The sequence below is a fragment of the Amblyomma mixtum genome, chromosome 7, assembly GCF_055824585.1.
Source record: "Amblyomma mixtum isolate Tamu chromosome 7, ASM5582458v1, whole genome shotgun sequence".
Lineage (NCBI taxonomy): Eukaryota > Metazoa > Arthropoda > Arachnida > Ixodida > Ixodidae > Amblyomma > Amblyomma mixtum.
In genome coordinates, this window is record NC_143018.1 from 113,407,524 (window position 1) to 113,434,182 (window position 26,659).

The following is a 26,659-nucleotide window of genomic DNA, read 5'->3' on the forward strand; positions in this document are numbered from 1 at the left end:
CGATTTAGTGAACCATGGTGATTGACGGTTAGAGGTGATGACTAAGCGTGGAACATATTTTTCAGTGAGCGCAGCAACTTTTTCTTTAAACAGGCTCCAGTTAGCATTCACGCTGCGATCATGAAAGCTTAGCAAGTAATGGTCTAGAAAAACAGACAGTTCATGGTTAATAGCATCAAAATCAGCATTTTTGTAATCATGGATATATTTACTGTGGTTGCGTTGATGGGGAACTGCGCAGGTCAAAGCAAAATGAAGGAGTAGGTGATCACTTAACCCTGGCAAGTATGATATGGGCTGGAAAAAATCAGGCGATGTGGTGAGTACCAGATCGAGGATATTAGACGCAGTAGGTGAAATTCGAGTTGCCTGCGTTACAAGCTGGGATAAGTTAAAATCACTGCACAAATTCAAGAACATGTCGCATTCACTTGAAAAAGGTTCGCAATAAGAACTCACATTAGACCACACTATGTTGGGGAAATTAAAATCGCCCAGTAAAATAAAGGGACTGCTCGGATAACGGACTGTAATCATATGAATGACATCATGAAGATCGTTTACAAAGGTGGGGGAGGTAGACGGCGGACGATAGCAAACGCCCACTATCAGTTTCCTAGAGCATGTGCGAATTTCAACCAGTACAAGTTCCAACGCGCTTACAAAATGGATTGGAAAAGACATAACAGTATCAGCAACAGCTACAAGCACGCCTCCGCCACATCTAGAACCCCTGTCGCACCGATAAATGTTATATCTCTTTTTACAGGTAAGAAGTAAACAGCTATCTATCTTCGCCGATAGCCAGGTTTCAGTGAGACATACAATGTCAGCATCGCAAGCATCAATTACAGAACAAAGATCATCGCGTTTAGGTATTATGCTACGAATATTTGTGAACAAAAAAGAAAGTGGGGTAATGGCCGGGGATTTAGTTCCACTGCCCCTCGCGCAGTGCTAATCGGTAGCAGGTTCGGTCGGTGGCGCGGAGGCGCTGTGGGTATTATTCGTAGGGTCCTCAGAACGGTCGGTTGGCAACGGGAAGGCGCTTGGGATTTCATGAACGGAGTCATCGGAGTGATTGTAGGAGTGGCATTTATTTTTTATGTAAAGCTTATTGAAGCGAAGCTTGAAAGTGAGTGGCTGGGACTTGCCAAATTCGATCAGTTTTTTTCTAGCGTGACGGGTGGCGAAAGAATAATCCTCGCTAAGCGTAATTTTTTCATCCTTGAGCTTAGAACAGTTAAGCAGTATTCTCTGCTTTACCTTGAAAGATGAAAATTTGGCAATAATTGGTCGACATTTTTCCGATGCGAACCCACCGAGCCTGTGCGCTCTATCGATCAAAATTTCAGAGGACGGAATTTCCAAGCAGGATGAAAGAACCTTGACTAGCTTTTCTTCTGACTGAGCCCAGGACTCTGATTGCGTGTCAGGTATGCCATAGAACAGAAGGTTATCGCGTCGCTGCCTGTCTTCAAGTTCAGACAGGCGCGCGCGCAGCTGAGAGTTTTCACTAGAAAGTTGGGCAACTAACTGCTGAAAAGGATGTACTTCCTTCTCGATTTCGTCAATGGTAACAGTTTTGCGCTCAACGTCAGTGAATCTTTTGTTCATTTCGCTCAAAGTTTCTTCTAACTTCAGCTGGGACTTCTTAAGATCATCAATAGACTTTATGAAAGCCTTTTGGTCCAGTTGCATTTTCGCAGTTCGCGTGTTCAAAGTCTCTAGTATTGCAAACATATCTTCTAACTGCTTAGACTGGACGTCAGGAAGAGAGTCCTGTACCTGATGCCTCGTGTTAGGCCCAGGGTTGAGCTCGACGTCCCCGGACAACGCTAGCAGTTGGTTTACAATATCAAAGCATTCACTGAACACACAAAGCAAAACTCCCGGGCGTGGGAACAGCAACAGGCACACATCATTTGATTTCTTAGCGTACAGGGAAGTAACAGAACTAACCTGGACGAAGAAGCAGAGCGGATTAGGTGGCCGCATCCTGGTGCTGTTCTCACGCCCACTAAGGGCACGGGGGCCCGCCAGCTGTTCATATAGGCAGCAAATGATATCGCTGTTGATCTGGATCTTTCATGCGATGGAGGGACGGCGATGAAAATGTGCCGGTCTTGCGGGCATGCGGCATCACACGTGTCGTTGAAGTGGCAGGGCAGCTTGCTGATCTCATGGGTAGATGACGATAGCGAGGCATTGCTGAACAGAGCCCATGCTGTAACCTGGACGAAGAAGCAGAGCGGATTAGGTGGCCGCATCCTGGTGCTGTTCTCACGCCCACTCCTGGCGATGGTCCCGGGTTCGAACCCCGGACCAGCACGAATTTTTCTTTAACTACGAAGTTTCTGATAAAGCGGTCTAGCTTTCCTTTGTAACCGTATGGCTGCGCTCGGGTGGACGTCAATGAGTAGTTACTCCCTTATTATGTCCATGTGATATGTGTTGGGGTTGGGGTGCCGCAGCACCATGGACTTTTGCCTTCGCAAAGTGCTGGGTGTACGAGATGTAAGTAGTGTAGGTTGGGATAGAGGCTTGGTTGAAGACGCCGTAGGAGGCAGGAGTCTTCAGGGGAGAGGAAGAGGGTGGAGGCGCCTATTAACGTGCTGCGTTTCGAGCCGGGTGGAAAATTGAGAGGATAGGAGGTATATAGCAGGAGGGGATGGCCTCGCTCATTGAGTGTTTTTTGAACTAAGGAGTTCGTCCTGAAGTTGCCATCAAGGCCCTCGTGGCGGGGTCCTATGATGAGGACGTGGTCTGGAGGGAGAGGCTCGGAGGGCTCGGGTAAAGGTGGGTGCGGATGATGGGAAGTTGTATTACTCTGAGGGCGAGTGTTTGGGTTGCTTGGGGATCCCCGATGTGTTGGAGGGTGACCCGTCCCGCTGAGGTAGTGAGTAAGCGTGTGTGTTGGCAGGGGAGGACCGCATCTCGGATTTCATCGAAGGTATTGTGGTTTCCCAGAATCACCAGTCGTGATGACGTGCTCATGGGGAGTCCGAGAGCGCTTTTAAAAAGTGTGCAGATTAAGACCTGAGCCTTGCATTGGTTGGTCTATGTAAGGTGGAAGGGGGGGGGGAGGCGGCTGATAGGCCGCTGAATGCAGCTGATAGGAAGGACCTTGACGAGTAAGAGAGTGTCCTCTTTGCGCATGCCTTTTCTGTGCTCCGATATATGCGGCGGATCATGCGGGTGATGTGATAAACGAGGGGCGGATTGTCTGGAGGGTGCGGGAGGGTTTGCCGTCGTGTTGAGCCCAGAAGCCAAGGACTCGGATTAGCAGGCGTTCCCCAATGGGACGATCATGTATTCGGATGCACATAGGGCCAGGTGACCTGCAGCCAGTCAAATAAGGGCGTGGCGGAATCAAGGTACAGAAGTGTCTGATGTGAAAATACTGGAAGGTATCTATAACGAGTGCGCAGCTGCCATATAGTGCTTCAAAAAGTCAGGAAAAAAATTCTAATAAGGCAGGGAGACACGATATCACCAATGCTATTCACCACCTTTTTACACGAGGTGTTTTGAGGCCTGGATTAAGAACAGTTGGGAATAAGAGTTAATGGAGAATACTTCATTAATTTTCTATTCGCTGATGACATTGCCTTGCTGAGTCGCTGAGGAGATGAGCTGCTAAGCATCATCAATGAGTTAGGCAGGCAGAACAAAATGGTAGGTCTCGAAATTAACATTCAGAAAACCGAAGTAATGTTCAGCAGTCTCACAAGGGAGCAGCAGTTGACAATTGGTAGGGAGGTGCTGGACTGGAAGTGGTAAGGCACTACGTCTAGTTAGTGGAGGTAGTGGCTGCTGATCCGGGTCATGAGAGGGAAATAACTAGGAGAATAAGAACGGGTGGGGCGCATATTTGAGGTTTCTTTAGATCATGAATGACAGTTTACCAATATGCCTCAGGAGAAAAGTATACAACAGTCGTATCTTTGGAGAGTTCGGGGATGCTATCTGCATCTTTCCCTGCACGTTCTTAACCTTGGTTCGTTTTTCCTAACTCCTTTCCCTTTTTAGTTTTTGTGTCCCTCTTCCCTACATCTTGATACGGAATGAAACGGATGTGTTGCCAGCCTTCCATCCCACCCTCTGCTTTCAGTCTCCCTGTGCGCAGGAGTGCGTGCAGAAGGTATGTTGAATAAGGTCACCAAGAAGACGCCGGGCACACTAGGCTAAGCGAAAAAAAATAGATAGTTTTATGGCAACATTGGCACAATTTTAACTACTTAACGTTAACGTGCAAAAATAAATGTGCAGAAAGCACTGCTTCTAAAATATACATGCTAGTGTGATGTGACGTGGCACGATATCATGTGGTGAATTATCCGACTAGTCTTTTGTTACTGGAGCTAGTAACTATATTTGTTTCAGAATGCGTACAGTGTGGACAAAACATAATGAAGACTGGGTGACAGTGAAGGCGTATGCTCTGCTGTTTCGCCTTCCTTTGGACGGAAGAGCCGCATCTGCGGATTCTTTACCGCATACACCTAAATACACTGCTTACTCCTGCCCGTTCTTTTCTGTACCGTATCCAACACTCTTCCGTATGCCCCGAACGCTATCAACTCTGCGCTAATTGAGAACATTCCCATTCTCCTGCCCCATTGCCGTTCAGTCCTGTCATTTCCCATACCCTTCTCTCTCAAAGTGGCGGGTGTGGCTAGGCTCGGATCAGCTGATGAACCGGTTTGTTTTGGTCACCAAGTCCCAAGACCTCCTCGACGTTTAAAATTGTTCTAAAATAATGTTTTTTCTTTCTAATATGCTAATGATGAAAAATTGCAGTCATGTTGGTTCGCTTTGACTTGCAGGCGTTGCTGGTTTTTGCAGCAGTAAAGCCGTTGTTTTTAGGCTTTTGAGGTGCAAGGTTAACAGAGTGTATCTTGTTCTGTTGCAGTTGCCGCCAATGCTTTATTATTCGCTTCCAGGCTCTTCTCTCCATTTGCTGAGGTCGATATCCGGCAGGTCGTTGCATTTCACTCCATCCGCCCTGTAATGAATCGCACAAGGTATGCATGATTGATTTTCGAGTCTAGAGCGCATGTAACAAGTGATAATTGTGATCTGTTCGGTTATGACCAGAATCGAAATTCTTTTATTTACAGCAGTGCGCTCTACAAAATGTCGTACCACGTAGTAATGCAAAGTTGCGCAACTTGAAGAGCTGAAAACGTAGTAAGAAAGCTGAAAAGCTGAGAGCGCTATGCGCATTGATAAAAATTGTTGCCGAGTATATAGTAAAGGACATTTGCAGATAAATGTCACGAGCGATCAAAGCCAGCGTTACGAATTATGATGCTCGCACAGCATCGAAGTGGACAGTCAGAGGATGCGCTGGCGCCATACAATCAATGGCTAAGATCACTTCAGCATGGCATGTACTATCGGGGACAAAAGTGGTACACTCCACGCGGCATGAGCCGGAGCAACGGACGGACGGACGGACGGACGGACGGACGGACGGACGGATGGATGGATGGATGGATGGATAGGAGCGCCCCCTTTGAAACAGGGTGGTGGCAATTGCCACCATCCTCAGCTTTTTCTTTATTTTTGTTCAACTGAGTTGTTAATTCAATTCTCATTATGATTCGCCATCTTCTTTCTCTACTGTTTCCTACACTTCTAACCTTATGTCACATCTCTGCTTTTCAGCCACCAGTCCTCCAATCGCTTTTTGCTAACTTCCACTGCAGATTTATTTACATGACCATTGTTATTCCTCGACACATTCATACCCCCCTCGTTGTGAAACCCCTTCCCCGGAACGTTCATCCCCAGTACCACATCCCTCGCCGCATGGCTCGCGCTAAGGCCCTACACAAGTATTATGGACAAGCCCAGGACGCCATTTGGGTAGACGCCGCGTGTACAACTCATGAAGCTGTAGCTGTTGGTTACAATCCAGCCCTAGCACAGCCCCTCACACCCCGCCTTCCCTCGGGCTGTACGCCTGAGGAGGCAGAGGAAACCGCCATCGCCCTAGCCCTTGTACATTCCAATGCAAACTACATCTTTAGCGATTCCAAAACGGCTCTGTTCAACTTCGCGAGAGGCAGGATTCACGCCCCTGCTTGGGAGTTGTTGAACACCCCCACCAAAAACTTACCACGCAGGGTAGAGCTCCAGTGGGTGCCGGCTCACTCTGGGAATCCAGGAAACGAGGCTGCCGATAAATTGGCCCGAGGTTTGATTTGCCGGGCTCAGGACGGCCTCGATCCAGGTTTCTCGAGAGAACGGGCGCACACCTTTGCAGAGCTCACGCAAATGCCCCGCTTGGACCGTCGGACTTACCCTCCTCCACACCCCTCCCTTACCCATTCCCAACAGATCCTCTGGAGACGCCTCCAGACCCGCTCTCTCTCATCCCCTCAGCTGCTATCCCACTACTTTGGCACCTCCCCTGCATGCACCCTGTGCGGCGACCCTCACGCCACACTCTCCCACATCCTTTTCGGCTGCCCTGCTGATCCTCCCCCGCAGGGACAGCCCGCGTTATCAAGTTGGGAGGACTGGGAGGTCGTGCTCTCGTCTCCGGACCCGCCATCGCAGCTTGCTGCGGTACTTCGGGGTGCCGACGTCATGGACAAACACCACATGAACGTTCCGACGTAGAGTGGGACCGTGCGGTGGTCCAGGGACCCAAGGGGGTCTAACACACTTGCCATAATAAAGTTTTCTCTCTCTCTCTGACCATTGTTATCTTTAAACCCCAGGGCCTCAGGAAGAGTGACTGTGCCTGCATCGACATCCGGATGGATACCATCACATTTGGGTATGAGGTGCTCAATTTTTTCCACACATCTACCACACAATGCACATGTGTCGTCATCATCGTTGATTTTTTTTTGTAGCTGCGTGTTCTAACACACCCTGACCTAGCTACAAAGAGTAAGGCACTGCCTCTTTAGTTACCACAGCAAATTATTTTCCTGATCGGACACACACACACACACACACACACACACACACGCACACGCACACGCACACACGCGCACACACACACACGCGCACACACGCGCGCAGACGCGCACACGCGCACACGCGCGCGCAGACGCGCACACGCGCACACGCGCACACACGCACACACACACGCGCACACGCACGCGCACGCACACACACGCACACACACACACACACACACACGCACGCACGCACGCGCACACGCACGCACGCGCACACGCACACACGCACACACACGCGCACACGCGCACACGCGCGCACACGCACACACGCACACACGCACACACACGCACACGCACGCGCACGCACGCGCACGCACGCGCACGCACGCACGCAAGCACGCACGCACGCAAGCACGCACGCACGCACGCGCACACACGCACGCACACGCACGCACACACGCACGCACGCACACGCACGCACGCACACGCACGCACGCACGCACACGCACGCACGCACACACACACACACGCACGCACGCACGCACACGCACGCACACACACACACACACGCACACACACGCACACACACACGCACACACACGCACAAGCACACACACACACGCACACACACGCATACGCATACACACGCACACACACGCACACGCATACACACGCATACACACGCACACACACGCACACGCATACACACGCACACACACACATACAGACGCACGCACACACACACACACACGCACATACACACACACACACACGCATACACACGCATACACACACGCATACACACGCATACACACACACACACGCATACACACGCATACACACACACACACACACACACACACACACACACACACACACACACACACACACACACACACAGGACACCCGCTAGACGTAGACAGAAACTTCGTTAAAACATTAAGTTGGGTCAGTTGGTAACGGCTTGAAGGAATCATATTCTTAGCGGTAAGAAGCAGACGCAACACCAAGACACACACACACAGGGCACCCGCTAGACCTAGACAGAAACTTCCTTAAAACATTAAGTTTGTCTAGGTCTACCGGATGTCCTGTGTGTGTGTGTCTTGGTGTAGCGTCTGTTTCTTACCGCTAAGAATATGATTCCTTCATTACTGGTTAGTTTCCTAGTGCTTTTCACCTACTGGGAGTCAACGCTCTTTATGTGTAAGTAGTTAAATACCTTAGCTGCGCACCTGTTATCGTCCAATTTTCTCAGGCGTTCTTCATATAGTATTTTACTCTTAGCTTCCCGCGCTTCGAACGATGCCCAGCCCATATCCCCTTGTACTGCCTCGTTTGTGGTTTTGCCGTGGGCACCTGGTGCTAATCTTACAACAACTCTCTGATTTACGTCTAATCTCGACTGAACTTCTGCCGTTAAGCACAGAACCGCATTCCAGAAAGTAAGCTTCGGCACCATTATTCCTTTCCAAATACCTCTCAGTACTTCATATTTGTTGTACACCCCTAATGCCATATGTTTCATTACCCTGGCGTCTGTTCGTCCTTTTGCCGTAAGAGACTCTTCGTTTAGCCATATCCCGAGGTATTTGTATTGCGCCACTTTGGGTATTTCGTGACAAAATACCGAGTTTTCGTGACGGAAAATTGCGTTGCAACGCCATCTACAGGCGGCGTCAGGGATCGAGACAGCCAATGCGGGTTCTTTATTATGCGGTGGGATGTCGCTTGGGTCGTTTCAATGTTTCGGGCTATAGCTCGTCAAAATGGCGCAGTTTTCCATTGCTCCGGCTCCAGCTGCCTGAAGTATACCACTTTTTTCCCCGATAGTACATAAAAAAGGAGGAGAAGAAGCCATTTGAGACGGTTTTGACGAGCCCTCGGGCTCGTAGGGTGACAGAATAAAGCCGGGAGATGTACCCCTCACATTTACGAATATCATTAAGCAAACTAGTTAGGATCGTGAGGAAGAATGATACAAAAAGCCAGAGTCGATGATGCAGAGAATAAAAAGAAGAATCACTGAAGTACGCTAGCAAGATGGTATAATGATCGGCACGGTTATGCTACGCAGTTGCTGCCTTGAGACTTTCGTTCATTTCTCGCCATTATCACACAGCAGATAGCACAAGCAGCGAAACAGGCCGCGGTAGACTTAACGTAAAGAATTGTAGCATCAAGATATGGCTCGCGCAGTGTGCCGTGCTGTTGATGACCGACTCTCGACAAGCAGTGACTTTACCGGTGACAAGATGCTTAACCATCTTGAAGACGCAGAAAAACATTACGATTCAGGGTGGTGCTGTCCAGTCCACGGACGTTCTCGCACATAAGTTTGGCCATTGTTGTTTTCCTAATGGTGTCCAATTGTTCTGAAAGAGTAGCCAGAAATGTTTTGCGTTCTGCACGATGTGCACCTTACATTATCACCGAATGAGCATTGCGGTCATCACTCCTTTATCACTTTTTTCATAAAAAATGCCATCAATACTAATCTTCAAGAAAAAAAAACGAAAACACGAGAGTATGTACTTGCAAACGCTCCAGGAAATAGTGCTTTCATATCGCAATAATGATTTTTCTTTGCTTTCTGTATCTTTAGAGATTTCCTGCATATTTAACACATCTTATCGCTTTGTATAGGTTGCTCGGAGCCCAAGGCGTTCTTATGTTGAACATAAGTTCGCAACATTTCATACCAACCGCAGCGGCCTCATTTCGGTGGAGACGAAACGCAAAAACGTCCGTATGAAGCGCGGTACCATTTGTACTTTAAAAACTAAAAAACGAAAAAACGTATGCTATATGCTGAGTTATTCTATATCTCAGCTATAGCTGTTACGTTTTGCTACGTAACGCCCTCTTGCTCTTTACACACTGCGCCGGCATTGCAGCGCCCTCTTTTAGAGGGTTCACAAATGTCTCCTTATCTTCTAAAAGAAAGCTTTTCTGGCTTCGACTGTTCACAATAAATGGCGCCACTCACTGATAGGGCGAGTGTCCTGATGAAAATTAGCTGAGATTGGTATTCCTGCAATTAGCAAAAGGCTAAACAGTTGTCTCACTTAGTAGAAGAACATTTTTACTAGAATACAGCTGCTATAGATGCTTTGTAGAAAATAGAAAACTGCTGATATAGATGCTTTGTAGACCGAGAAACGAACCATTACGCAACTCTGCTTCCGTTAGGAGCTTCACAGTAATTCTATGGAACGCGCTGGGTTGTAGCTAATAGTTATAGGTGCGTTGTAGCGCCACACCGCGGCTGCCAAATTCCTCGCACTGCCCGCAACGTCTTCTCAGTGCCGTGCCGCCCCATCAGTCTTGCCGCCCTAAGCAGTGCCGCTCCAGCCTTGCTTTGTGGCACCTGCTATTAAAGCGAAAGGTCTATTACTACATGCTTCCCAACTATGGTTGCCAGTCATCCCGGATTTTGCTGGACTGACTTTCATCTTCATGTGAAGTCCCGAGGATTGACTGGCCCTTGTCGGGACAGCGATATGTCCCGGATTGAAGTCTGAGCAGTTCCGTAGCTCAGAATGTGAAGCGACGAAAGTGACTCGCGCTTTCGGCCCGATTACAGCACTAGCAGGAAACGCGCTAGCGTCGCTGAGCGCGCTGCAGAAGAATTGGGCAGGCCGCGGTGCGGTGCAGGTACCATATGCTGACGTGGGATGGTGCGCCATCCCATGAACTCATCATCATCATCATCATCACCATCACTGCAGCGGCGTTACGGCGATATTACTATAGCGCTGTGGCAGGCAGTGCCTGATAGCATTTCTCTATGTTTAATTTGCACGGTGACAACTGTAGTGACTGAGGTGACGGCTCCATTGCTTCACACGTACGGCGGCTTTGTCGTGGGAGAAGAAATGTGCTACTGTTCGTTCTGAATTTTGTGAAAAACACGAAACGGAAATATTTAGTCAGCGAAGTGAATTGAAACGAGCTTTGGCAACGGTGATGGTGTGGAAGCTGACAACAAACTTAGAAGCTGCTTAAGAAGGACAACAAAAAAGCTAAACGAGTTTGCACGTTCAACAACGAGCGGTTCGCAGACGCGGCGTTCAAGCTGTGGTCATTCCGAGGCGAAAACGCTGAATGACAAGATGCAATGTGCGCCCGTCAGAATTCTCGGTGAAAACTGCAGGCATTGGGGCCATCAAGTGGCACATGCAGTCAAGCAAGCACAAGAGATCTGTTTACGCCAGAGACCAGACTCAAAGTATCGGGTACTTTCTTGTCCCTAGACATTCCATTGAAGAGAAGTTGACTGCAGTTACTGAGGTCAATTTTGTCTATCATGGAGTTGTTCACCACCAAAGCTACGTCACGGGCTGAACACTATCCAGCGGACTGAAGTCCGTGCGGGTCAAGAACTTTCTGGGCACCGAGGACGTTTCTGCATATTGTGCTGGCAATGCGCCAGCTAATTACGGAAAACACCAATCGGTGTTTGAGAATCTGAATGTGTCTAAGCCTCGTCTGATTCACGCTAACTGCAGCTTGCACAACATGACAAAGTTCTCGCGCAGGCTTCTAGAATACGATGTAGAAGGCCTTGTCATTAAAATCTACAATGAGTTTTCCTCATCAGCAAAGAAGGTGGAAGAACTCGAAAGTTGCTCTGAATTGATAGACGAGGATGAGTACAGCAATCTTCTGAGGCATCTTCCAATTCCTTGGTTGTCGCTATTTCCTGCCCTTGATTAGTTAATTAAAAACTGGAAGGCTGTCCGTTTTTGCTTTCTATCACATGAAGAGCGGGAGACGAATATCATAATTTGGAAGTTGATCTCCAACCACGAGAATGAGCTCTGTGGAGAGGATGATATCTCCCTTCCAGAGTGCTACATGCACTTTTTTGCACCATTTCATGCACTGGTCCTGACGAACATTAAGAACAGGTCCACTTATTCCACTGATGTGTATCGCATTATGAATTTTATGAGGACAAGCGTGAGGACTCGAGCAAGCGACAAGTTGTAGGGCTTCAAAGTACACGAGACTTTAAAGAAACTGACAGCATATGAGCAATGCGTATTCACAACAGACGAACAGGCGCAGCAAGAGTGTACGAGTGAAGTCTTCAGTATCTCGAAGAATGGTTCCCATTTGAGAAGTCACCACTGATGGCCCTTTCAGTGCTGAGGCTAAAACGAGTTTTTTTTCGACGACCCCATATGTGCGGTAAAGGCCGTAGGCTTGAACGTCGACTGTTAAGAACCCCACAACAAGTGCGACATTCTTTGTGCTACGATAGCAAAGTCTGCAAGCCAGCAGTACCTTCCGATTTGAAGTGGGTGGAGTTACTCAAGTGTTCCCGAAGCAGCCCAAACCTCTCGAATCTTATTGAATTTGTTGGCTTCTCCGCATGGCAGCGATATGGCTCGGAATATTAGTACAAGAGACTGAAGGCGTTAGCGCTGCCAGCTGGTATCCAAGGCCGCGCAGCCCAGCCGTGTCCGCGCGCGGATGGTTAAAAAAGCGTCGTTAGGAAGAGCCCCACTTGCAGGGTCGTGGCGCGCAGTTAGATATATTGAACGGACGGCGAAATTGTAGTTCGACAGACAGCCCGACTTTCTACGCAGGAATTTCAAGGGGATAATCTGTGTGTTCGATATATCCAATGATTAGAAATATCCGGGCTTCGCTATATTCATCTCGTGAGTCTAAAGTGTGCCTAGAGAAGCTTCATTTCACTATCATAGTGTATCTCCCGGCTGTTGACAGGAACGGAAAAAACTGGTGCCTTCTTATTCGCATTCCCAAAGAAAATACAATAGCATTTAGTCTAATATTCTCTAAAGTCCAATTAGTGTCTAATGTTCTTCTAGGGATTTTCCTGCCCAAACTGTGGTTCAACCATTTCCATTGTCCTTATAAGGTAAGCATCAGTCATCAGCTTGTAAAATGTTCAAGGTACGCACATTCCATTAGATTATGAACGCCACTAAACCCAACACCACACAACACATTAGATTATGAAGTCGATTTATACTAATCTGACCCACTAATACACCTTGATCCATTTTCTGGAGCGGGCCTACATCCAAAGTTTTGAGGATCCTTGAAAATTTTTGGCGGTGAGTCAAATTTCAAATTTTTGGAGTCTTTATATTTTCTACTTTGGCGGTGCCCTACTATCGGTCGACCGTTGGTCACGTGGTGTTGATGGCGTCACGACGCTCTCAACAGCGTTCATATGTCGCGGGGAGTTTTCGTGCCCTTATTGGCGCAGCGGCGCAGCGGCTAAGCGATGCTCCATTGCCTCGGCAGGTGGCTGCTTAAAACACAGCCACCAGGTAGACTTGTGAGACCCCGGTTGCTCTTCTCTAGGTCCCGTAAAAGCTCATGGGCGGCGCCACTGTGGTCACGTGGAAGCTTTAATAACAAAATTTGGTAACGGTGGACAGTTTTCTCACTGTCCGGTGGGTAGATTGGGATGACGTCACAAGTTCACGTGATCTCTTTCGATCAGTCAGGAAATTTCGTGGGGTATTTCAAATTTCGCGATGCACTCTGGTCTATCGATGTCCCGTGGCCATCGTGACGTCACGAGGAAATTGACCAAACATAGGATATGGCTACACAGAACCAGGAAACTATAACGATAGCCTAAATGAGATCGCAATAATATCTCCATGAGTGCATATACCGCGGCCCTCTGTGCTTTACAACGTCCCGCCCCTTGGTCAAGAAAGTGGTGCCAGAGTTCTGAATCGTTGACTATTTAACTTAGTGTTCACATCCAGTGGAAAGTTGGTCACCTGTTTCATGCAAGAGAGAGAGATAGAGACAAGCCCTTTGGTGAAAAAGCAGAGAATTTAGCCGGCGTCTAAAAATCGCGGGCATGCTACTCTCCGTGGGGAAGGAAGTTTGGGAGATAAAGGCGCAAGTAGAGCGGCGCAGAAAGGGCTAAAAAAGAGGAAAAGATAAAATTTTGGTCAATAAATGTGTACTACGATGCATCGGCTAGTAGTGACGTCACATATGAAATGATGAAGTGCATAGTTCGACATATGAGCTAACAAAGTTCACCGCGTAAAGAATGGTTGAGGCTAACATGAAAGGTGAAATTATAGCTGGTCAATATGTCCAATATCGTTTAAATACGCAAATAAAAAGTTCATTGCACGAACATTGCATGGAAAAGCTCTCCCTAGGGCCTCTTACAACGGACAGTGTTTTAGGTCCCTCAGCCTTCCCTAGGCAGCAGCCTTTCTCAAGCTCAGTCAGGCGCACGCATCAACCAGTGCTAAAGCTTTCCCAACAACAGCAGCAGTGGAATGACCATGAGCATTTCACCTTGCAGTAATGAAAGTTCACGCAAAGGTGAACATTTTCTAATTTTTTCTTTATATACTTGTGAGACTTCCCCATTGCATACAAAGTTCAGCACGTCCATGAAAACTGACTGCCCATTAAAAACATGTTCTCCGCGCTAGATGTTTCATTATGAACCACTTACCATCGCTGAATGATCCCGACTGGTATGCGTGCTCGTAGTAGAACCTGTCGGCGTACTTGAGTATGCGGAACTGTTTCCCCACACCGCAGGCAAAGGTGGCTCCAAGCTGTGCTCCTTCGATTCGCGCCTCGGATATTCCTCCAGAAAAAAGGTCTATGTCTCGGACATCCCTGCAAGAATCATAGGATGAGCTAAACTCACCGACGTGACAGCCGTCGCTAGGTCGATGTGCAGTAGAGCGGCATTTGCTTTAATAAGACAGCTCTCATTTCCAGGCAGTGCACCAAGAGATTATAATCCCACTTAAAGCTTCGGTATAGAGGGATAGGGTAGATGACTCTGCCGTGCAGTGGGTGCAGTAAGGCTGATGATGATGAATATTTAGTGTTATGGTACTTGATGATATACGCTTACTGAAGGCCTTCCTGCACGAAAGTGTTATTTCATTAAGTTGACACTGTATGCTTCCAGCCAGAAAGACCAATGAGAAAAGTCTAGGGACCCTAGGGCATGGTAGTGAGCGCTGTAATTGGGTAGTTACGGCACACCCCTAAATGCCAACCAAATCTCTTGAAGGAGAAGAAGCCTTTTGTTCTCACCTCTCCAGACTTTTCGAACTTCAAGGGTGTTGAAGGTGCCCAGCTACACGGCTCATAAGCAAGTCCTGTCGCCTGAAGAGATTTGACTTAGGATATGTGTCCATGGATATGCGTACATACATAACATGCACGCTCACCTTTACCAGGGGCATGCTTGGAAAGGGAACCAGGATCGATCTCTTTGCGTCTTGTCTTTGCGAGAGGAAGAGAGAGGGAGAGAAGCCCTTTAGTGAAAAAGCTGAGAATTTAACCGGCGTCTAAAAATCACTGGCATGCTACTCTGCGTGGGGAGGGGAATTTGGGAGATAAAGGCGCAAGGAGAGTCGTGCGCAAAAGGTAAAATGAAAAAAAGGGCAAAAGATGAAATGCGGCCATCAAGTGCGTACTACGATGCATCGGCGAGTAGTGAGGTCACATATGAAATGATGAAGTCCATAGTCTGATATATGAGCTAACAAAGTTCAGTGCGTGAAGAATGAGTGAGGCTAACACGCAAGGTGATATTACAGCTTGTCAAGATGTCCAATGTCATTTAGATATGCGAACAAAAAGTTCATTGCAATTCTTTGTTGCCGAAGGCAGAATAAGGGACTTAGAACACTGCCCATTGTCAGAAGCACTGGGAAGAGCTCCTCCGTGCAATGTTGATAGTGCGCTCGCTCGTCGGCATATGCAGGGCAATCAAGCAGAATATGCTCCACAGTTTCGACCGAGCCGCAGTTGTCACAAAGCGGACTGCTTATTTGACCGAAGTGGTATCGTAAGTCGCTTGTAAATGCAGTGTTCAGGCGAAGTCAGTGATAAAGTGTTTCCAGATGGCGAGGAACTTTGAGTGGAAGTCTTGCTCTGAGGTGTGTGGGAACTGCAGGGAGCAGACAAATGGAGAGCAGCTTCCGTGTATCAAGCCACCGCCTGCTCGTCTTGTCTATGCGGCCTCGCCACCAGCTGAACCGCGCATACCACCTCCATCGAGGATCGATTTGGGACGTAGTCTTAGACGACAGACTGCCGCCCAACCCCACTCTTTGTTTGTTTTACTTCATTGTTCAGATTCTATGGCTTCGGACTGGTTGTAGTTATAATCGGCTGAAGTGATCATTTGTTGAAATCTACCGCTGCATATATTAACTGCTTTTTTAAATGATGTTCTTCCGCCTGCTTGTACGATTGCCACTGAATGCGTGCCCTTTATCTTTTAACCCTTTCAGCCCTGAGTTTTCTTGTACTACAACTGAAATTTTGTTGACTTATTTAGCCTCTCTAACAGCCGTGCAACTGAAAAGAATAATACACGGGTGCTGAATAATGGCGCGATGGCCTGATATGAGGGTGGCAGTGCTGAGTGGTTAGAACAGGCTTGAAGTCAGCACACGATATTTTATGCATGCCTATTAAGGGGCTAATATCTTCATGCGACAGAAATTACCTCTTCATTAGCAAGAGCGTAACTGAATTTGAGGGCAAATATTTGCGCACGTGAAAAACCTCGAAGCAATTGTGTTTTCATCTGCTCAAGCACCCATTTTCAAAATCTGTCTTCCAATAGATTCTCAGAGTTTGGAACAAGCTTCTATAGCTTGCACCGCATCCAAAACTTTCCAGAAATAGGGAACGGCCGACTTGGTCATACCAAACATTCTCGACCGTTGAGCACCCAAAAAACCTTTTCCTTTCGCGTTGGTACAGTCGGAAGTACGGTCATCTTCAGCTACTTCCAAGTAAGCGAACACGAGTAACTGTTCCTAATGCGTCCCCTGTATTCCCGTTAAATGTGAACAAGGCGAGTTTTCTACTTCTTCTTTTCTGCTATTTCTTCTAGTCACCCCACCTTCGCTTCCAGCTATCAATAGCAAGCACATATTTAGTCATAGTTAAATGAAGGATCTCCAGGTACACTTCAGACGTACTATTATATATTAGCCGATGTACACAAAATAATGGCTGGAGCCGCCGCGGTGGCTCAGTGGTTGTGACGCTAGGCTGCTGGCCCAAAAGACGCGGGTGCGGTTCCGGCCGCGGCGGTCGGATTTAGATGGAGGCGAAATTCTAGACGGCCGTGTACTGTGCGATGTCAGTACAGGTTAAAGAACCCCAGGTGGTCGAAATTTCCGGAACCCTTCACTATGGCTTCCCTCATAGCCTGAGTCGCTTTGGTAGGTTAAGCTCCCATGAACCCATAAACCCATAAACAAAATGATGGTTGTGTTTGGTTTTATTCCACTTAGGCGACTAAAGCCACCATACGCCAAACGCAAGGGTCTTCACTGAGGGAAGGAAAAGGAAGAATTAGCTGAATCCGTGCTTACCTTAAAAACGAATAAAATAGGAAACCTCACGAAGTGGTTTTTTCTCCCAGGAATAGCCTAGTGTGTAACGGGATCTGTTCATAATAAAATTGTGGGAAATGCTGTTTTTTAGCCTCTCAAGTTTAGGGCACCAGTATAAAAAGAGCTTTGTGGTGACTACATCTAAGCACAGTTCGCATGTTTTCCCGTGCCTTGAAAGGATAAAATTGTGTGGAAGGTAAGTGTGCGCAACACAAAGGCAACATATCACATAAATGAAGCGTCCATGATGTGTAGAGAACTTCGATTCCCCCAAGATGTGTTTTACCAATTGCAGCTCATTATTTACTTCATTACATCAAGTATACTGCCGTTTTTCTCAGTTTACAGTGTAATAACAGCATATAATTTCTATGGGGCATGCTCATTTTTATAATTTTTGTTGTAGCAAGCTTGTGTGGCGCACATGCCCACTCTCTCATTGGCGTTAATCAGACCTCACTCTAGACCAAGAAAAAAATTACGCCATATCGTTATGTTCTGAAGTTTTTATATTGCGTATTACACCTCAAAGTAACGGCAAGACTCCTTTTCTGGAATGTAGTATTGTGAGTGTGTGAAGGGAATCGATGTAGATAAAACTTTCCTCGATGCTGTCATTCATGATTTTTCTACAGCAATAAACATAACATTCAGCAAAGCATAACAAAGCATTGCATTTGGCTGTAATTATTGAACAGCACTGAAGAAGTCCTTTTTTCTCCCTTTCCATATGCTCTACTGGATTCCTAACGTAAACTGCAGTTTTCAAATCATTTGTGAAATCTCAATGTAGCAGTCATATTTTCTTCTAATCTGAGATTTTCTTCTATGATATGTTCTGATGGGGTTTTTCCTTTCGCAACTGTGTAAGAGGGAGATCACAGACTTTTGTAAAACTAGACCATGAAGGTAGTGACTCACTTCTCTGGACAATGCCAGGTAACATGCCCAGTATGCCGACATTCTAGCACATGTGCTAAGATCGCAAGAGCAGTGGCCTGGTAGCTTGAATTTTATTGAATATTGATGTAGACAGATCATTCGTTATAGGTGAACAGGTGATATTTTTCGGTAGAGAGTTCACTTTGGGAAGATGAGCACAAGAGCGGTTTTTATAATTTCTAGTGGGGGTTCATTTGTTTTCACCAGGGCATTTAAACAGGGCGAAAAAGACCTGAGGTGATATTTCACGGCTTTAAACACAAATAAAGCGATTTTATGACGAGCGCTTTCCTAGCTTCACTTCCGATAAACACTATCTCCCATAGCCTGGAAATATTGGCACACTGCATTTATTGTTCTTGCCAGGACTAAAACAGTTTAGTTGTATTGTCATCCTCATTAAATTTGAAAAACACATTAAACTATCAGCCCCGCCAAGTAAGCAGTTAAAGAATCAAAAATCGTAGAAACATGCAAATTCCATGGCGTCCTTAATCCGTGTTGTACGCCATCTTTATCATCATTTATAACTACAGCGGAGAGGAATGAAAGAAGCGGAAAAGTGTGGAAAGTAGACCGCATAGAGCGCATACCAATTTCTTCTCTGTGAAAGCTAGGGTTTGACGGAAACCCGTTTGGTCGGTAAAATTCGTGGCAGAAAATTTTGAGCGAACAATTATTGAAAAACAATGCTTCCGTAGTGGGGTCAAATGGCTTTTGTTTGGGGGATTGGTCAGCGGTGGCTACTTTACAGTGAATTTTGTTTCTTACCTTAACGATTTTTATGAATATAAGACTTAAAAAAATACAGACTGTCAGTCCTCATTACAGGATTCTAGCGCCAAAAGGATAAAAAGTGAGCGCTTAGTTCTTTCCTTTTCAAAATGACTCAGCTTTACTACTAGCTAAGCTAACCGGCTTTGCCGGACATACCAAATGCCGAATTCAGTTGCCCTTTGTCAGCCCCTCCTGGGCAGATATACTGAGGATTTGACGGATTTGCTCTCTAAAACACTTGAAGATTCTCTGTAAGCCTGCTTCCTTCCTAGGTGAACTTTGCATTTCGGCTAGATTTGAATGACTATGCAAAGCTCCACTAAAACTTCATATCTGCTTCCACCAAGGCGAGCAAGAGCTGTCCGTTCGGTGTACAGAGCGTGTGTACAGTCAGGGACAAAATTCCCCGGACCACGTGTTCCTCAAACGAAGCTTATAGCTCTACTATCAGACAGCGGCTGGAGACCGCACTTGTGGTGATGAAAGAACAAAAAATTAACTTTTACCTCCACAAGTGTGATGTCCATCCGCCGACTAATAACAGAGCTATCGGCTTCGTTAGAGGAACATGTGGTCCGGAGACTTTTGTCCCCGACTGTACGGTACAGCACAGAACGGCGCTAGCGAACTGCGGCCGAGGTAACGCGTCCGTGAGGCTCGTATGCCTATATGGCTGCTTCAGGCACGATGATTGTGCCTGAACGCTGATGATTGTGTTATTTACACAGAAGTAAGAAAGGTTTCCGATCAGCTATTACTTAATAGTGCGTTGCAAACAATGTTCGCATGGTGTGAAGCATGGCAAATGTCCATTAATTTTGACAAAACTGTACTAATGAGAATCATCCACAAAAAGAAAGTCTTACCTTTCAGTTATTGCCTTAACGGCATGACAATGACAGAAGTAACCGAATATGAATATCTAGGGCTCTTGGTCATTAACACTCTTAGTTGGAATAAACACATTGACTTCATAACGTGTAACGCTTTTCGTAAACTGTTTTTCTTGGGACAGGTATTGCGATTGTCTACCCCATCTGTACGCCTACTTGCTTACAAATGTATTGTTCTGCCTACCTTAGATTATGCTTCTATCATTTGGGACCCATTCACGCAAATTAACATGTATAATTTAGAGAAGGTTCAAAAGGGGGCGGTACGATACATATAAAACAATTACCGACGTACATCAGTAACACATCTTTTAATCCAAGCTGGCCTTCCGACAATATCGGAGCGAAATCGTTGTGCACGACTTAAATTTATGTACCAGTTAATCAAGCGACACTACAGAACAGAACTCACCAATTTGCTTGTTTTTTCGCCTGGTTATGCGACTCGACAACGACACCAGCTAACTTTAACTCCTTATCGCGTTCGAAATAACTGCTTTACATACTCATTCCTTCCACGAACTATTTCCGATTGGAATAACCTTACTAACACTGAAGTGCTGCAGCCGTCGCTGACGTTGTTCTCGCAACGTATCACCTAGATTTTATATCATTTGCTATTTCACTGTTCTGTTGTATATGTTTAATTGTTGCATTCCCAACGGTGCAGAACAGCTTCAACTTGCACTGTTACTTTTTGTTTACTTTTGCCTGTTTTGTTCAACTGCTTAATTTGTATCCCCACCCTGCTAAAATCCCAACTACGGGATTGCAGTATCAATAAATAAATAAATAAATAAATAAATAAATAAATAAATAAATAAATAAATAAATAAATAAATAAATAAATAAATAAATAAATAAATAAATAAATAAATAAATAAATAAAATAATTGTCTTAGCTTCCGCCTGATGTCTCTCTCTCTTGTTCCGATGATGAAAAGCTGCCGCACTTTAGCTTTAATCGTGGTTACAGAGATACGATCGCGGTTTCGAAGGTACGGGCCAGTTCCTTACTCGTAGACTTTAGCGTAAAGCATAGCCGTCTCCTCAGGCATGACTTTTCTCAGGTCACTGAAGTCGGCAATGGTGATGTTTTGGCAGAGGCGGACCCAGTCCACGTAGGGGCGAATGCCGTGGTCGCGGCCCCTCTGGATATCCACGGCAAAAAGGTCGTCGCCATGCTCTTCCCATGGATTCCGGAACAGGTAGTGCGTCACGGCATGGTCGCCGAACCTGCGATGAGTGCGAAGTTTAAGTAGCGGTCGAGCTACGAACATAGTTCCAAGCATTCATACGAACATGAATGGGTCAAGCGTTAAGCCGCCTTGTCCGAAGTGCTCGACGATTATACGACGAGGTGCTCCGTGATTATAGTGTTCCACCCGTTCAACATTAAACGAACAGCGTGACACTACGAGCAAAAGCGAACAAGATAGCGCCGTTTGCCGTTTGCATCCCTTCTGCGGTTTCACTCAGCAACGCAGGTTAACATGTGCGACCACTATTAGTGAAAGCCAGGCAGGTGTACGGAAACGGCTGTTCCTGAATATAGGTGAGTAGTATCTTACAGATAAAGCGCCGCTTGAAGCAGTGGTATGGAACAGTTCCTTGTCTTGCGAAACACGAAAGGAAAACTTCTATGAAAACTGGGGTCAAGTTTAAAAATTCTCTGGGCACAGTGATCGTGGTTTCACGAGCTCCCAGCGAGGAAGTTGCAGCGCTAAGTTTGGTCCTAGAGGCTCAGCACGTTTGTTAAATACGCAGCCGTCATAACTCCATCAATCTAGCAAAAGAAGGGACTTGTGCACCTTAGCGCACCCGGCAGCCTCCAACTTCTCCTCAACTTCTCATGCCATCGAAATACAAATCCTGTGGCAGAGAACGCGAACATAAATTTCTTTGTGTTCGGATGTCCTTGTGGTCAGTATTGATTGAGAGGAAAAGGTGTGCGTACGCGAGATTCAGCCAGGATGACCTCTTACTCAATCTGTCTGTTATAGGTGAGAGGCCAGCCTTTGCCGAAGACCAAGATAGGCATGACAGACATGTCCGTAGTGTTTTGCCAGACATTAGTGATGCGCGACAACCCTCGCTGGTATGCTCAGCGATGGATTCAATGCACGTACACTTCCCCCGGTGTGGGCCTCCAGCTAAGCTGCCAATCCAATTTTTCAAGTGGATACTGGGTCACCACGATGAAGACTCTTTCTGCAGGTTGTCTGCGAAAGCGGACTTCGTTAATTGCTATAAATTTCAGACTTTCATCTTCATCTCCGCCTCTTAACTTGAGCTGAGTGATATGCTTGTTGAATTAAAAGAAAGAGAGGACCAATTTTAACCACTTGTTTGGAGTACTCAGGTTTTCGGTGAAATGTTCCTCGACTGTGATATGCGTTAACAGCTCTTTGGCTCGTTCCGCTTAAGCCGGTGTTCTTCGTAGCTTTCACCCACATTCACTATACTGTCGCCTCTGGACTGGCTCCATTTACCTACTGTCTGGTGAATGCGCGCCTTCCTGAAGACAAGAGCCGTCCCTGTTATTACATGCTGCGTCTTGTTCTATACCACAGCCGGCTCAATTGCCAGCCCCCAATTTGCCAGTGAGCTTCGTAGATCTTCTCAGAGCATGCCCGTCGCCAGGAAGAAATACTCCTTAACATCCCTTAGTGCGGTGACTTTGAAACTCTTCCAGCTGGAAGACTGAGAGAGCAGGTTCAATCACTGTACAGTACTGTAATATTGTCCTTTTAAGCATGCTGCGGATGGCTTCTGTGATATCAGCCGTCTTAGCTAGCGGTGGTAGTGGTGAACTTAACTCAGTGAAGAGCTCTATGGTCCCCGAACTAGGAGGAACCGTTACCAGGACTCCTACGGCCTTAGCTGTTTGCTACTCCCGCTGAAGCTGCTTTTGTCCTCTAGGTTCGAGCTAGACACAGCGGCCTGCATGCGTCGGCAAGCGCATGCAGTGTGATACAGTGTTGAGTGTCCTTCTCAGGTGTCTAATTATATATCAGCATTGCGTTGGTCATTGCTGAATGCGTACCGGTAAGAATAAATCATTCTTTCGAGGCAATGAAGGCATCAACGCAGCATGCGATCGGGCGTGAAAGCAGAATTGAAATGACTATTCAATCTAGCAAACACTGGCTAGGAAGAAAGGGTGCACGTCTTAGCTCCAGACTGCGCATCCTTCCATGTGGTTTACCTGTTGAAGGGTTTCATTGGCTGGAGGACAGATCCGCGAAGGACGCTGTCTATGGGTCTGAAAGTGGCGTTCATCGGAATAAAGTAGGCGTCCTTCAGCTCGAGCATGGTGTGGTTTACACCTTCCTTGTCAATCCTGAAAAAGAGGGGCATCGGATTTCAGGTTATTCAGATGAGTGCGGAATGTTCGCCGTAATGTTGGTGTACTTCAATGTTTTAACACATGCCATGATATTTTCTCTACTTCAAGTATACCTCTGCTTTTATTATGTTTAGTTGTGTTAGCGGGCGCCATTTTGACGTGTTTTCTATTTGTTTCTGCGAGGACCGTCCGTCCCGTTTTTTTCTTTTTTTTTTACGAGCGACGTGGTGCGTGTCTTACACCCCCGTGCGAGAGTCGGTGGGCGGCAGCTGCGGCGGTGCGTGCTGTGCCCCGAAGCAGTGTTCCCGTTTCGGAGGGGCGGTCGAGGCTCGGACGCTGGACCGCTCCCACTCCCCGGCGTTTCTTGGAAGAGAGGCTCTCGCACGTGTTCGTCTTTTCTCTGTGTGTTTACGTGTTTTCTGAGCGTATTTGTGTGTTTGTAACTGTGAGAGTGTCAACTTTGATACAGAGCAGATGCCCTTTGTGGGGCCCAGAAACAGAGCGGAAAACGAGCGAGACGGGTTTTTTCAGTGCGGCAGTGTGTGCCCGAGCGTGTGCGCGTGCGGTTCGTTGAGCGGAACGTTGTTCTTAGTGTGTGTATAAGTAGGCTTTGTAAATTGTGTATATATTAAACTTGCATATTCTTAAGTGTAATTTATAGTCCGTCTTTCTATCTGTAGATATTCCTTCATTGTATATTAGTTAGCCGAATAAGCTAACAGTTGCATGAAAAGGAGGATTACATTATGCTTAGTGGCGAGAAGGAGAGAAGCAAGAAGAGTTAAGTAACCATTTCTGCGTATCCAGAGAGTAAGCTGATAATGTACAGTCGGGGACAAAAGCTCTGCACCGCGCGCTCCGTAAAAGAAGCTGACAGCTTTATTATTAGCCGCTGGCTGCAGACCAAACTTGTGCAGGTCAGAGAACAGGATTTTTGCTTTCACCTCTAAAAGTGTGTTCTCCAACTGGCACCTACTACTACAGCTGGCGGCTTCATGAACGCATCACGCAGTCCAGAGACTTTTGTCTCCAACAGCACCTTTTTCAAAGAGGCCCTTTGCAATTGTTTTTGTGTGGTGTGTTGAGACAACCGGTGGATACGGAGCGTATGAAAAGTTGAGCTGGCTACAGAATCACACGAGGCCCACATAAACGAAGGAACGGTCAGCTGTCGTTCTTAGAATATTTAGAACTGATTTATGCTGCCATGCAGCACGGGCCTGCATGAGGAAGAGTCGCGAACAGCATGCTCATGTGTTTGCGTCTGTGTAGTAGCGCAAGCACGGTGACGACCACCAACAGCTGCCATTTGAAGCCTTTGCAGGTGAGGCGCGATTCCCGCCAAGTTGAGGAAAAAAGGGAGGATTTTATGTTAAGCGAAACCGCGAACCTAAACGCTGCATCTGTAGCTCATCCGCTCCTCTGCGCTAGGCGAAAATTCGTTCGTAAGACGCCAGTAGCGGCCCCCATGAGCTTTGTACAGTCAGGGAAGAGATATTCTGATATCCATTTGACTTGTTTGAATGAATAAGCATGCGCATTGCACACTGTGGCTGCCTTCGCGCACAAGCACAACTTCAGTAGCCCTAAGAATTTTTATACAGTCGAGCAGGGCTGTCGCTAAGTTAACATGGAAACCCAAATCACAACCTGCAAGTAATTACTCGTTGGCATCCACGCAATTGGAGCTACTCTATTCTTCTACATCCTGGTGAATTCCTCTAAAACATTTGACCAATCTCAATTTTACAGTCGATAAAAGGGTATCAAAATGATATGCGTGCTTGCCACTCAAATGATGAAACTTAATTGTTGGTTTGATTTAAGGGTTTAACGTCCCAAAGCGACTCAGGCTATGTGGGACGCCGTAGTGAAGGTGTCCGGAAATTTCGACCCCACCGAGTTCATAAACGTGCACTGCCACCACACAGTACACGGGCCGCTAGAATTTCACCTCCATCGAAATTCGAGCACCAGGCCAGAATCGAACCCGCGTCTGTGGGTCAGCAGCCGAGCACCATAAACACTTAGGCACCGTGGCGGTTAAGATTAACTGTGATTTAATTCAGCGTTTAATTATAATCTTGATAAATGCTGCTTGCGTGGTATCACTACGGGCCCACAACGGGTACTTTGATGTGTAAAACGTTTTTCCGTTCAATACGTGACAGCTGATCCCAGCTTTGCTATCACGTTTTTCGTTTTGGAACAGTACTTCAAACACCGCCGAAGCGGTGGCTCAGTGGTTATGGCGCTCGGCTGCTGACCCGAAAGAGGCTGGTTCGATCCCAACCGCGGCGGTCGAATCTCGATAGGGGTGAAATGCTAGAGGACCGTGTATTGTGCGATGTCAGCGCACATTAAGAAACCGCAGGTGGTCGAAATTTCCGGAGACATTCACTACGGCGTCCCTGGCAGCCTGAGTCGCTTTCAAACGTCAAAACACCCTAAGCCCTAAACCAATACTTCAAACAGTGGGTTTGGAAACGTTAAGACGAAGGTTCGGTTGAGTCCGGAAGTGGGGGAAAGAAATACAGAGTGTGGCTTCAGTTTATGAATAGCACCAAAACGAATATTGTGAAATTTTTTACATGCGCGTAATAAACGCACATCAGCTAGCTAGATAGGCGGCGACAGCTGATTCAACCTTCATCATTTCATGCGTTGCATCATTTATTGTCGATGCACCTTAGTGCGCGTTTAATGGTCGCATTTTATCTTTTCCTTTTCTTTTATTTTACCTTGTCCGCACCGCTCTCCTTCCGTCTTTTGTCCAAAATTTCCTTCCCCAGGCACAGTAGCATAACCGCGATTATTAAACACCGGATAAATTCTCTGCTTCTCTGTTAAAAGGATTCTCTCTGTCCCGACCTTTACGCGTCTAGCCGAGGCATTGTGTAGCTGTCTGCAGATGAGTAGAAGTCTGTGGCGTCGCCAAGTGAGGCGGGACGCCAGAGAGACTTCTCAAAGCGGGTGATGAACAGTTTTACATGATCAAGCACGGACGTCCGGAGGCCATCATTAGTTCGCGGGTCCAGCATCGTGGTGCGAGGCGTTGGACATGCATTGTCGGCGTGCCGAGCAAGACCTATAGCATTGGATTCCTTGGTAGTTTGGTTCGTTTACGGAGGTTTAATGTCCCAAAGCGATTGAGGGATGGACGCCCTAGTTAGGACTACGGATAATTTCGACCACCTGGGGCTCATTAACATGCATGGCATAGCACCATGCACTGCCCTCTAGCACTTCGCCTCGATCGGAATGCGACTGCCATGGTCTGGATCGAAGCTGTCTTTCGGCTCAGCAGCCGAGCGATATAACCACTGAGCGACCGAGGCGATGGATTTCTGGATAGTGATGTAATTCATCGCG

At 46.9% G+C, this 26,659-nt stretch overlaps 2 pseudogenes across 1 annotated transcript in view; both read right to left on the bottom strand.

The window, feature by feature from the left end:
• Positions 1–810: 810 nt before the first annotated feature.
• Positions 811–2,270, bottom strand: LOC149337250 (uncharacterized; annotated as a pseudogene).
• Positions 2,271–4,463: 2,193 nt separating this feature from the next.
• Positions 4,464–26,659, bottom strand: part of LOC149337251 (salivary peroxidase/catechol oxidase-like) — a 70,738-nt pseudogene continuing 48,542 nt past the window's right edge. The window contains exons 8-12 of the transcript XR_016284530.1: positions 23,147–23,281; positions 20,956–21,174; positions 14,401–14,570; positions 9,176–9,298; positions 4,464–4,997 (exon numbers count right to left, since the gene is read on the bottom strand). The product of XR_016284530.1 is annotated as a salivary peroxidase/catechol oxidase-like (transcript). The remainder of the gene's footprint in view (positions 4,998–9,175; positions 9,299–14,400; positions 14,571–20,955; positions 21,175–23,146; positions 23,282–26,659) is intronic.